We start from the raw sequence: 12,637 nt of genomic DNA on the forward strand, positions 1-12,637 counted from the left end.
GCAAAGGAGGCATGAACAGGCTTTATGCAGGGAGGGCCCTGGCCAGATTTTAATTTTAGAAGGAATACTTTGGGTGTGGTGTGGAGACACCAAATTTGAACAACCAATGTTAGACTCCAAAAGATCATTTAAGAGAGAGTTACAACAATTTAAACAAACAGTTATTAGGGCCCAGCTGGGTCTATGGAGTGGCAATAGGGGAAAGAAGGAAGTCAGAGAGATTGAAAAGGAGATGAAATCAATATGTTTTGGTGGAAAGGGACTGAGAGAGGTGTAGGATGCCTCCAGGATTTTTGTTTGGGTTATGAACTGTGATATAGAGTACATTGGAGAAACAATGAAATTGAGAACCAAAAGATGTTGAATTCAGCTTTGGTACATTGAGTGAACTTGAGGTGTCTGTGTGACATCCATGTGGAAATGTCCAGTAATCAGTTAAGTATATGAGCTTGGAGTTTAGAAGAAAGGATGATATATAATGAACACTGAATGGATAGTAGTTATGTTGCTGTATTTTGCTAATTTAGCTCAAACCCTAATTATTGATTTATCCACATTCTCATTAGCATGTTGCTGATCACTGCAGCCTACGGACATTGCTTATTGATGGTAAATCCACACAGTCTGAGGTTGTAAATCCAAGCTGACCAATTCAGTGGGACACCTTTTAGTCTTATAGGCTCTTCCAAGGTCATCTCCCTCCAAAGTTCCCCAGATTCCACCTGAGTTCTGGCTTCCTCTGCTTATAAATATCTTATCATCATGACTTTAGTTTGCTAGAAACTCAAGTGCTACTGTCTTTAAGTAATTTCATGTATCTAGACATTCTAAAACAGTGGAACTCACACGATGTCTCTTGGCATTTCAGAATCAAATGTTCAGAGAATCTCAGAGCTGGGCAGTCATCTTGCAGATCATGCACAGCTTTTTAATTTTATGAATGGAAGTTGTGAGGCCAAGGCAGAGAAAGTGACTTACTGAGGCTCCCTTCCATTCAATAAAATGTTTATTTATTGTGCGTCTACCATTTTTCAAGCTATCTGTCTTAGATGCTGGGAATACAATGTTGAAACCAAAATATGTAGACCCTACTGTGTTCTTTACAGCCTATCAGGATGGAGGTAAACACTGTTAACTAGACTAGAGAAACTGGTAATAAAATAATCATTAACTCTCCACCCACATCACCTTAGAAATGATTTCTTGTGAGGAGCTAGTGTGTAGCAGAAAGTCAGGGTCATCTAACTCTAAGTCCTTTCTAATATATCATGTCACTTCCTTCATTAGTAGGTAATAGAAGCTGCTAAAATCATTGCTGAGGAGTGGTTAAAGGCATGGGATTTACAGTCAGACTACCTGGGTTCAAATCTCAACTACCACTTTTCGTGATCTTGGGCAAGTTACTCAGCCCATCTTGGTATTTCACTTATCTGTAAAATGCAGATATGATCTACTTCATAAGGATATTGTGTTTAATAAATGGTTTTGAATTTTTTTTTTTTTTTTTTTTTGGAGATGGAGTCTCTCTCTGTCGCTCAGGTTGGAGTGCAGTGGCACAATCTCGGCTCACTGCAAGCTCTGCCTCCCGGGTTCATGCCATTCTCCTGCCTCAGCCTCCTGAGTAGCTGGGACTACAGGCACCTGCCACCACGCCCATAAAGAGAGAGAGAGGGAGAGAGAGAGAGAGGGTGGAGGAGAGAGAGAGAGAGAGAGAGAGAGAGCGCAAGAGAGAGTCTCTGCTTCCCACTATCAGAAGTGGTAGAGTAGATTGAAAGAGCATAAAACTGGGAATTAAGATTATTGGGTTCCAGTCCAAGTTTTGCTTCTAAGTAGCTGTCAATTTTGGAGAAGGATGTGACTTTTCTGGGCCACAGTTTTTCCATCCTCCTGTTATGACCTCAGAGCAGATAACCTCTGAAATGCTTTCTTTTTAACTGATAGACTGTTATGAGAGAGATGAGCCTAATTTTGGAAATCACAAGAAAATAGTTGTAAAAAAATAAACTTGACTGTCACATGACACGTTTCTCCTCTCTCTTAATTTTTAATTATTTTTTGCTTCAAATTAATGCACATTGTTTTTATCCAATAAATGATACTTACATGAATAATACACCAGCATTAGCTAGGTCCATAGGGATCCCAGAATATATGGATAGAAATTGAGAAAAAGATACTGGTAGTCACCCAGCTGTTCTACCAGCATAGCCCTCAAGCACACAGCCCTTTGAATCTGCAGTCTGGAAAACGATCACCATTTCAACAAACATTCTCGATATTTATCCTTTTCCAGCACCTCCGATGTATCAAGTTTTTCTGCCTATGGAAGACAATGCTGAGAAGTATGTATTCCATTTCACACACAAGAACACCTTATCTAAGCCTTGGGATAAAGTGACTTGACTACAAGCACATTAAGAAATAAGGACAGATATGAATTTCAACTCAACATCCAATGTCAAGTCTTAGGCCATTCCTGTCCTACAGCCTGATGTCTGTGTTTCCATGCAGGGTAGGTCCAGCCACAGTAAGTCAGCCACTTATTGTGATTTGAGGAGTGGAGAAGACTCACATTTGTTCAGGCCCTGGTATCCATTCTAGATGAGGGAGAGAGTTTGATGATTAGAAGGCATGGCTCCATCTTAACCCAGTGGCAGCCCCTCATGAGTTTGGGCTCTTACTGTATTACTGTTCTAATGACCTCATCATATGCATTCTCTCACAGAAGATTGAGTGCAGGAGGAGTGAACAAAGGAGGCAGAATCTAATAAAAGTTAAAAACCAGTGATTATCAGCTGAAGGCTTCTTGGTTTAAGGGGCCTGGCTCATGAGGGTGACAAGATTTCCCTCTTAATCCTCATTCCTGCTACTCCATTGTTGTCCTAGTAAGACTGGGGGGATGGATGTCTTTAGCACCTAATAAAGAACAATAGAAAGGCATTGTGAGTGGGTTGGGGGAAGGACAGGAAGAAAACCGCTATAGCAGGGGCTGGGAAATCCTTTCTGCTAATATTCTCAGACAAATGGGTGAAATAGAAAGTCTATATAGAAAAGCACCAGAATGTATTCGATTTGAGATGTCTTTCTTTTGCCTATTAGCTCTCTCCTTATTTATTTATTTATTTTACAACTTTTACTGCAGAGTTAGTAAAATCAATGTTGCTTTATTTTATGGGGTAGAAATCTTCTTGAAAAATTAGCTGTGATTAGAATTTCTAAAAGCAAATCCTATTCTTAACTCAAATTTTAAAATGGAAGAAATATTCAGCAGAAAACATATTGGTCTAATCATTCCTAAAATTACAGGAGGTCATAAAATCTTGTATTTAAATTTTTAAATATTAATTTTAGATGAGGTATTAATAAGCTGAATAGTACCACAAAATCTTCAGTGATAAGCAACTAAAATATTTCTGTTTGGAAAATTATCTTAAAGTCTTACAGAATAGGGTCATGCTAAGAATAACACTGAAGTTTTAGCTCAATAGGTTAAAATTAACTGAGATAAGGAATAAAAAAGAAAGATTAAGCTGGCTGTGGAAGGTGAGCAATCATATCGTCCATATATGAGGAGAATGAATTTTACAAAGTTTAGCAAGAATGTCAGATTCTCTTTCTCCTGGGCCTTTAAACATTTTCCCCTTTGTCTGGATAATTTCTCTATATTCCACTGTCCTCTGGAACTCCCCTTACTAAGCCTTACTCTATTATATTTTTTCATAACACTTATCACCTTGTAACATCATATGAAAAATGTTTATTATATTTTTGGTTGCTTCCATTTCATCCTGCCAAATATAAGCTCCTTGAGGAGAAGAGCTTATGATATTAACAGTGTGTTCATTGCTGTATATCCAGGATCTAGAACAGGGCTTGAGATGTAGAGAAAGTTTGATAAATATTTGTTGAATGAATGAAAATCTCACCTTGTAGAACATCTCCTTCATGAATCTTATCCTAAACAAGTTTCATCTTGTAGTTACTCCATCATAGCCCTTTTTACACCACACATTAAAAAAAATTATGTGGAATTCACATGCATAAAATTCACCACTTAAAAGTGTAACATTCAGTGACTTTCATAATGATGTGCAGATACTACTTCTTGGTAGTTCCAACGCATTTTCATCACCCTAAAAGAAAACTCTGTAGCCATTAAGCAATCACTACCCATTCCTCTTTACCCCTTGAACCTGGCAGCTATCAATTCACTTTCCGTATCTATAGATTTACCTATTCTGGATATTTCATACAAATGGAATGGTGCAATATGTGACCTTTTGTGTCTGACTTCTTTCAGTTAGCATACTGTGTTCAAGTCTCATCTATGTTATAGTATGAATCAGGACCTTATTCCTTTTTATGGTCGAGTAAGTTTTCATTGTATGGATATGCCACATTTTGTTTATGAAGTTATCTATTGATGGACTTTTGGGTTGTTTCCACTTTTCAGCTGTTGTTAATAGTGCTGTATGAACATTCCCATGCAAGTATTTGTTCACACTAGATTTTCATTGCCTCCTTTTTCCTCTGTCACTCCTGCAAAACCGTGGACTCTAAAAGGGCAATGACTGAGTCTGTCTTATTCATGGATATACTCCAAGACTGAGTTGTGGCCTAGAAAATATATGTTCAACGACTGGCTGAATACAAAATGTTCAAGACTCTTAAATTACTTAGTGAAATCAATAATTGAAATTTCTTAAACAATAGGGAACAAAACCTTTAAAGATTCAATAATGCCACAAACATTAAAGAATATCTATGCCTTAATTCCATATGAAGGTTAGCTGCAAAGGAGAAGGGAATGAGGATGGACAAGAGGAATGAAGGACTCCAGCAGGGTCAGAGAAGAGGAAGAGTGAGGTGACAGTGGGAGGGGAAGGAGGGGTGAGGGAGAGCAGGAGGAGGAAGGGGACTCAGAGATGAAGGAGCTGGAGTAGCTCTCAGGTTGCTGTGTGCCTCTCATGCAGCTGAGAAAAGTCCTCTGTGCCCCCAGGAAACAGCTTTTTGTCTTTTATTTTCAAACATCAAAGTTTATTTCTGAAATAAAGGTTTGCTTTGTGTGGAATCCTGAAGGTGTTCCCCAGATGTTCAAGCGTGACTTTGGCTTTTAGAAACAAACTTTTGAAATGAAGAATTGTCTTCAAATGTTAGTCGCTATTATTTTTTTCTTGGCTAAGTTTTTCTTTATATATATATCTATACACACACACATACATAGTGGATAAAACACGTAAGTTTATCCTCTTGCCAACTTGGAAGTGTACATAATAGTATTGTTAACTATATGCACATTGTTGTGTAAGAGATCTGTACAACTTTTTCATTTTGCATGACTGAAACTCTATACTCACTGAACTTAAGTTAACATTTATTGAATACCTACCATGTGAATGCAATGATGACAAACCACTGTCTCTCTGGGTTAATATGCCCCTTTCTCCATTTATATACAGAGATTGTGCCCATTTTCATCTATGAATAACACACATGTATTTTTATAATGACTTCCAATTTATAATTGGAATTTATAATTCCAATTTTTCCTTATATTTCCTTATAAGGTACTACCTCTTTATTCCATTATTTGATCCTCCCTCAAACTGTTATTCTCACTTTACAAATGAGGAAGCCAAGGTCAAGAAAACATAAGTAGTTTACCCAAGGTCACAGAACTAGTAATGTTCTAAGATTTAAGAGCTAAGATTTAAAATAGATTTTTGAACACAAATTCTTCCACACTGTATTATGCTACCAATGATTTATTCCAAATAACATTAAAGAATAACTTTAGCACTGCCTCTTGGGTTTCTGGAAAAGAGAAAAATGCTTATAAAATAAACTTTATTATTCTGGTTCAAATTATTTACTGTATAAGCTGCTTTTCCTTTTAACCACCACATTACTCTAATTTATTTTATTTTTTACTTTGCTGTTTTTTTTTTTTTCCTTTGAGACAGAGTCTCGCTCTGTCAACCAGGCCGGAGTGCAGTGGCATAATCTCTGCTCACTGCAACCCCTGCCTCCTGAGTTCAAGCGATTCTACTGCCTCAGTCACCTGAGTAGTTGGGATTACAGGCACGTGCCACCATGCCTGGCTAATTTTTGTATTTTTAGTAGAGATGGCGTTTTGCCATGTTGGCCAGGCTGGTCCCGAACTCCTGACCTCAGGTGGTCCGTGTGCCTCGGCCTCCCAAAGTGCTGGGATTACAGACGTGAGCCACCACACCCGGCCTTTGCTTTTATTTATTGTTCTGAGCATTATTATTTTCCAAGTTTTAGGCACTGCATTCAATACATGCTAAGGTGTTGGGGCCAGATCTGGGCTTAAATCCTACTACTAAATCAGTTGTATGACCTAGGAAAAGTCATTTAACCTCCAACTTTCAAAGGCCCCATCTGTAAAATGGAGCCAATGAGCTAATGCATCAAAATTGCTTAAGATATTTCCCTAGCTATTAGCAAACATGTAATAAATGACAGATCTTATTATTAGTATTCTAAATAGAAACAAATGAATACTTCATCCAATTGAACAATTTTTTGATAAAGGGTTGAAGTCTTGCAGCTAGAACATATGAAACAAGCCTAGAATTTGAAGTCAAATAGAGTTAAGTGCCAATCTCATTTCTGCCACTTATTAGTAGTATGGACTTGATTTTCTCATTGCAAAATGGGAATGATAATACCTATCTTGCTGGTTTCTTGGGATGATATTTAGAAAGTTCTTGAAATATAAGTGTTCAATAACCATAAACTACTATTATTACTATTGTAAAGATTATTATTTTAAACAAAACATCTCAACTTCACAGATCAAGTGATCTAGGTACTCAAAGAGGACATCTGAGGCAAATGCCAGCAGGGTATAGAATTCTTTCTTTTGAGATCAAAACCCAGACAACCCTCAAGTGCCAGAACAGAATATGACCATGATGATTAACAAGATGCAACCCTAGACCCCAACATACAGAGGGAATTTGTACGTCCTGGATGTTTGCATCTGCATCTTATTCTTCCTTCTGGTCCAAAGATTTTACATCCAATTTAACAATCATTTATTGAACACTGACTACATGCCTGAACCTGTGCATGTCACAGTGGAAAACAAATGGGGTGAACAAATGGGGTGAACCTTGGATCTCTTCTCAGTCCACATTGCTCTTAGGGGGTGATTTATTCAGTTCCATGGCTTTAAACACATCTAAGTGCTACAACCAAATTTATTTCTTCAGTTCCTTTGACTTTCAGACTCACTTCCATCTGCCTATTTTCCACATTCATTCAGATGTGAAGCATCTTGTAGGCAACGCAGCCAAAACAGAACCCTTGACATTCTCTCCTCCCCGGCTTTATAAACTCACCCCTCCCTGACTAGATCATATTTACTAAATCGCACCATAATTCATTCAGCTACTCAGGCCAGAATAGGAGTAATCCATGACCTCTGTCTTTCTTTCACACCCTGTAGCCAGTGTATCAGCAAGAATCGACAACTTTACCTTCAGAGTATAATCCCCACCCAACCAGTTCTGACCAATCTTCTTTCCACTTCCACTCTGCCCCCAAACACCAGTCCCTTGCATGGCTAGCTTCCTAGTGTGCTAGCTTCCTGGTTTATTCCCCTGTTTCCACCCTGGCCTCCAGGCCAATGCCTACACCCACATTCACTGTGCACAGCATTGCCCCAGAAACACCATTCACAGAGACTGCAATGTGTGGAGCGCCCCTTGAGTTGTGCAATGCAGTGACCCCCACTTGCCTAGCTCCAGTCTACACTCCATGGAGCCTACTTTCCAACTTTAAGGCAAAGTCTGCTGTTGCTTTGCTCAGAACTCTCCAGGGCTTACTTTTCTGTTTAGGGTAAAACCTGAAGTCCTATAAGTTGCCTGAGGTTTTGGCTGCAGGCCACTCCTCCACCCTCATTTAATTCCTTTTCCGTCTCTCACTGTTCTCTTGCCACACAAATCTGCTTGCCTTTCCTCAGCCACTCCAAGCAAATTCCTGCCTCAGGTCCTTGGACTTTGCTAGTCTCTCTACCCTGGGATGTTCTTCCTCCTGGTTTTTGCATGATGTGTACCCTCATTTTAGTCAAGTCTTTGCTCAAATGTTCCTTTCAAGAGGGCTTTCCTGATCATATGTGATTTCATTTGATATTCTCTTACCCTGTTTTAGTTTTCTTTACAGCACCTATTCTACCTTACATTATATATTTACTCATTTATTTTGCTGTTCTCTGCTTTACCCATAAGCACTTACTCTTCATGAGGATAACAATTTTGTCCATTTTCTTCATCACTCTATTCCCCAGAAGTGCTAGTGCATAGTAAGTGTTCAATAAATATTCATAGATTGAATGAATAGAATATGAAATTCATTCATTGGTTCACGTATTCCTTCCTTCCTTCATTTGAAAATCATTCACTAATATACTATTCTGTGCTGGCATCCCACACATATTGTTTCCCTTCATCTTCACAATGATGTGAACCTCATTTTTATGAATTCACAGAGTTTCGTGATGATAAATCCAAGCCACAGCAGGTTATCAAAGTCTATATAATATGATATAATATAATATAATATAATATAATATAAATAGCTCAGAGCCTTCATTGCCTGTGAGCTTTCCACACTAGCAAATCATCACCTTCTTAACCCATGCTGGCCAGTAGTTCTATGAGGCAGTTGATTAAGTAAGAATTAGGAAAATGAGTTATGACAGCATGTATGGTTTATTTTATTTTAGAGTGTATTAGTCAGGTTTTGTTGCAATAATAAACAACTCCAGTATCTCAGAGGCTCAGGATAACAAATATTTATTTCTTGCTTATGTTACATGAGGGCTGTGGATCAGTTGGGATGGATTTGGCTCATATATATATATATTTCAATATTGCAACCCAAACAAAAAGAGTGACCAATGTTTAGGACATGGTGTTGCCATGGTGGAGGTGGGAGTGAGAAGGATTAAGTCAAGCCATACAAGCACAGTTAAAACTCCTGATTGGATATGGCAAGTGTCTAATATTTCCGATATTCCATTGGTCAAGATATGTCATGTGGCCAAGCTCAACGTCAGTAAGGCAGGGAGGTACATTCCTTCCTCGGTTTGTACAGGCATCTCACATGCAATAGGTTGAGAATAGATTATCTTATTACAGAGACGGAGAGAGTAGTTCAGAAAAATTATCCCCTATCTATCATACAAAGATAAAATATTTTTAAAAATGGGGTCCACAAGACACAAATAACAAAAGCCCCCTCTAGATATCCTGATGGGGAGATATCACCATGGTTTAGAGGTTGTCTTCACTTGTGCAAATTTGGATTGACAATATTATTTCCGCCAGCAGTGAATGACTTCAGAAGGACTTATGCATTCTTTTATGCATCAAGGACTTTGAGAACTTACTCTGTGTTAGATACTGGGGAAACTGAGATCAACTCATAAGATATTTATGTGAAAACCCGCTGTTATTTGCTTACAATGGAGCTGTACATTTTTTAGCATACAAAATACTTGGTCCACTGTTCAGAAGATCTTTTTCTCTTGAATCCTGCCAAGCCAAATTAGCCCCGTTAAGCAAGAAATTAGAATAAAAGGAGTTAAAGCTGTGCATGTGCAGACGTACACTCAGTTTTGGAGATATTCTTATATATTCATGCTCTTTGCATCCTTTCTTACAGACTTCATGTATAACTCTTCTGTTAACATCCTCTATCGAGATTTTAGTGGACACCTATAATTTTATTTAACAACTCCTCTCTCATTTTTGTGGGAATAGAGCACATTTTTTCTTTTTTTCTGGGAACTGTTTCTTTCCCTTTCCCATACTGCCCCTATATGATCTACAGGAACCACCATCTTCTCACATGATTCTTCCCCTACCACTGTTGATTGGTCCATGAGTGGGCACATGCTCTAAGCTTGACCAATAGGAACTCTTGCCTTATGTTTTTAGAACTGGACTGGGAAACTGCATCAATTCCCCTCTCCACAGGGAAAAATAAACATGTCTGGAGTTCGAGACCAGCCTGGCCAATATGGTAAAACCTCGTCTCTACTAAAAATACAAAAATTAGCTACGTATGGTGGCACATGCATGTAATCCCAGCTATTTGGGAGGTTGAGGCAGGAGAATCACTTGAACCCAGAAGCGGAGGTTGCAGTGAGCCGAGATCGTGCCATTGCACTCCAGACTGGGTGACAAGAGTGAAACTCCATCTCAAAAATAAATAAATAAGATTTTAAAAGGGTGACATAAGCCTAAACAGATTTAGGATCCCATATTTCTCCCTTGGGAATGAAAGCATGAGAGAAAATAAAGCTGACAACTGAAAGCGTGAGAGAGAACACTGCCATGTGCCATTGTAAGTCCTTTTCAAGTCCCGTGTCCAGTTATTCTTCATGTCCATTCATATTTCTCTTCTGATTGTATTTGATTATCATTCCTTTCTTGGATCTTGTGAATAATTAATTCTTCTACTTTTTGGCCAAAGGTTGTTCAAATTGTCCTTCTGCTTGTTGCTAACAGGTCATTCTTTGAAGAATGATGGCATTCTTCACAGTTTTTAACAAGTATTTTTAATTTATGTATACACAGTTTTTAGAGACAATGCTATTGCACACTTAACAGACTACTATAGTGTAGACATAACTTTTATATGCACTGGACACCCCCAAAATTGTATGACTTGCTTTATTGCAGTGGTCTGAAACCAAACTCCAACATCTCCACGGTATTCCTGTATGGAGAAAAGCTTTGGCGAAAAGCTGCCTGAAGAAGGAAACCTGGGGAAACATGAAAAAATATATATCAAGAATGGGCCGAGGAAGTAGTTCTGTGCAGAGAAGCAAGATGGGAACAAGGAGCAGGAAGAGGTGATGTCATAGATAATTCAGGGAGGAGAGTTTCAAAAGGAAAGGTGGAGTCTAGAGTAGTAACAAACACTTCTGGGAGAATCAGGCAAGATGTAGACCAAAAAAATATTGGAGTTATCCACATCGAGATCACTGACAATCTTAGTATAAGCCATATATGGTACAGAGGAAAGGTGATGCAGGAGTCAGTCAATATGGATTAGGGAGTAAATGGGAGCTGAAGAAGTTCGGATCGTGAATATAGACAGTGTTATATTTCACAGTAAAGGCAAGAGATGAGGTTAGCATCAAAAGGTACATTTTTGAGGAATAGTTTTAGTTCTCCCCACTTAAGATGGAAGACATACAATCCATGAACATTTATTAAGTAGATACAGGAATACCTTGGAGATGTTGGAGTTTGGTTTCAGACCACTGCAATAAAGCAAGTCACACAATTTTTGGGTTTTCCAGTGCATATAAAAGTTATGTTTACATTATACTGTAGTCTGTTAAGTGTGCAATAGCATTGTCTCTAAAAAAATGTACATACCTAAATGAAAAATACTTGTTGTTAAGAAGTGTTAAACATCATCTCAGCCCTCAGGAAGTCCTAATCTTTTTGCTAGTGGAGGGTCTTGCTTTGACATTGATGACTGCTAACTGATCAGGGTAGTGGTTGCTGAAGGCTGGGGTGGTTGTGGCAAAGACAACAATGAAGTTTGCTGCATCAGTGGACTCTTTCTATCATGAAATATTTCTCTGTAGCATGCGATGCTCTTTGATAGCATTTTACTCACAGTATAACTTCTCTCAAAATTGGACCGATCTTCTCAAACCCTGTTCCTGCTTTATCTACTAAGTTTGTCGTGCTTTGTTGTCATTTCTACAGGGTTCACAGCATCTTCACCAGGAGTACATTCCATCTCAAGAAACCACAAGAAGCAATTCCTCATTTGTTAAAATTTTATCATGAGATTGCAACAATCCAGTCTCATCTTTAGGGTCCACTTCTAATTCTAGTTTTCTGGTGATTTCCATTGCATCTGCAGCTCTTTCCTCCATTAAAGTCTTGAACCTCTCAAAGTCATCCATAAGGGTCGGAATCAACTTCTTTCAACAACCTATTAATGTTGGTAGTTTGACCTTCCTCCCGTGAATTACAAATGTTAATGGCATCTAAACAGGGAATCTTTTCCGGAAGATTTGCAGTTTACTTTGCCTAGATTCATCAGAGGAATCACAGTGTATGGCAGCTATGGCCTTATGAAATTTATTTATTAAATAATAAGACTCAAAAGTCAAAATTATTCCTTCATCAATGGACTACAGATTGAATGTTGTGTTGGCAGGCATAAAAACAACATTAATCTCTCTGTATGTCTCCATCAAAGCCAAGCTTGAGTGACCAGGTGCAGTTTCAATAATACAATATTTTGGAAGGAATCTTTTATCTGAGCAGTCAATCTCAATGGTGGGCCTAAATTATTCAGTAAACTGTGCTGTAAAAATATGTGCTCTCATCCAGACTTTGTTGTTCCATTTTTAGAACACAGGCAAAGTAGATTTAACATAATTCTTAAAGGTCCTAGGACTTTGGGGATACCAAATGAGCACTGGTTTCAACTTAAAGTCACCAGCTGCAATAGCCCCTAACAAGATAATTAGCCTATCCTTTGAAGCTTTGAAACCAGGCATTGACTTTTCTTCTCTACCTCTGAAAGTCCTAGATAGCATCTTCTTTCTCCCAATAGAAAGCTGTTTCATCTA

The sequence above is a fragment of the Chlorocebus sabaeus genome, chromosome 20 (genome assembly GCF_047675955.1).
Source record: "Chlorocebus sabaeus isolate Y175 chromosome 20, mChlSab1.0.hap1, whole genome shotgun sequence".
In the NCBI taxonomy this organism is placed as follows: Eukaryota; Metazoa; Chordata; class Mammalia; order Primates; family Cercopithecidae; genus Chlorocebus; species Chlorocebus sabaeus.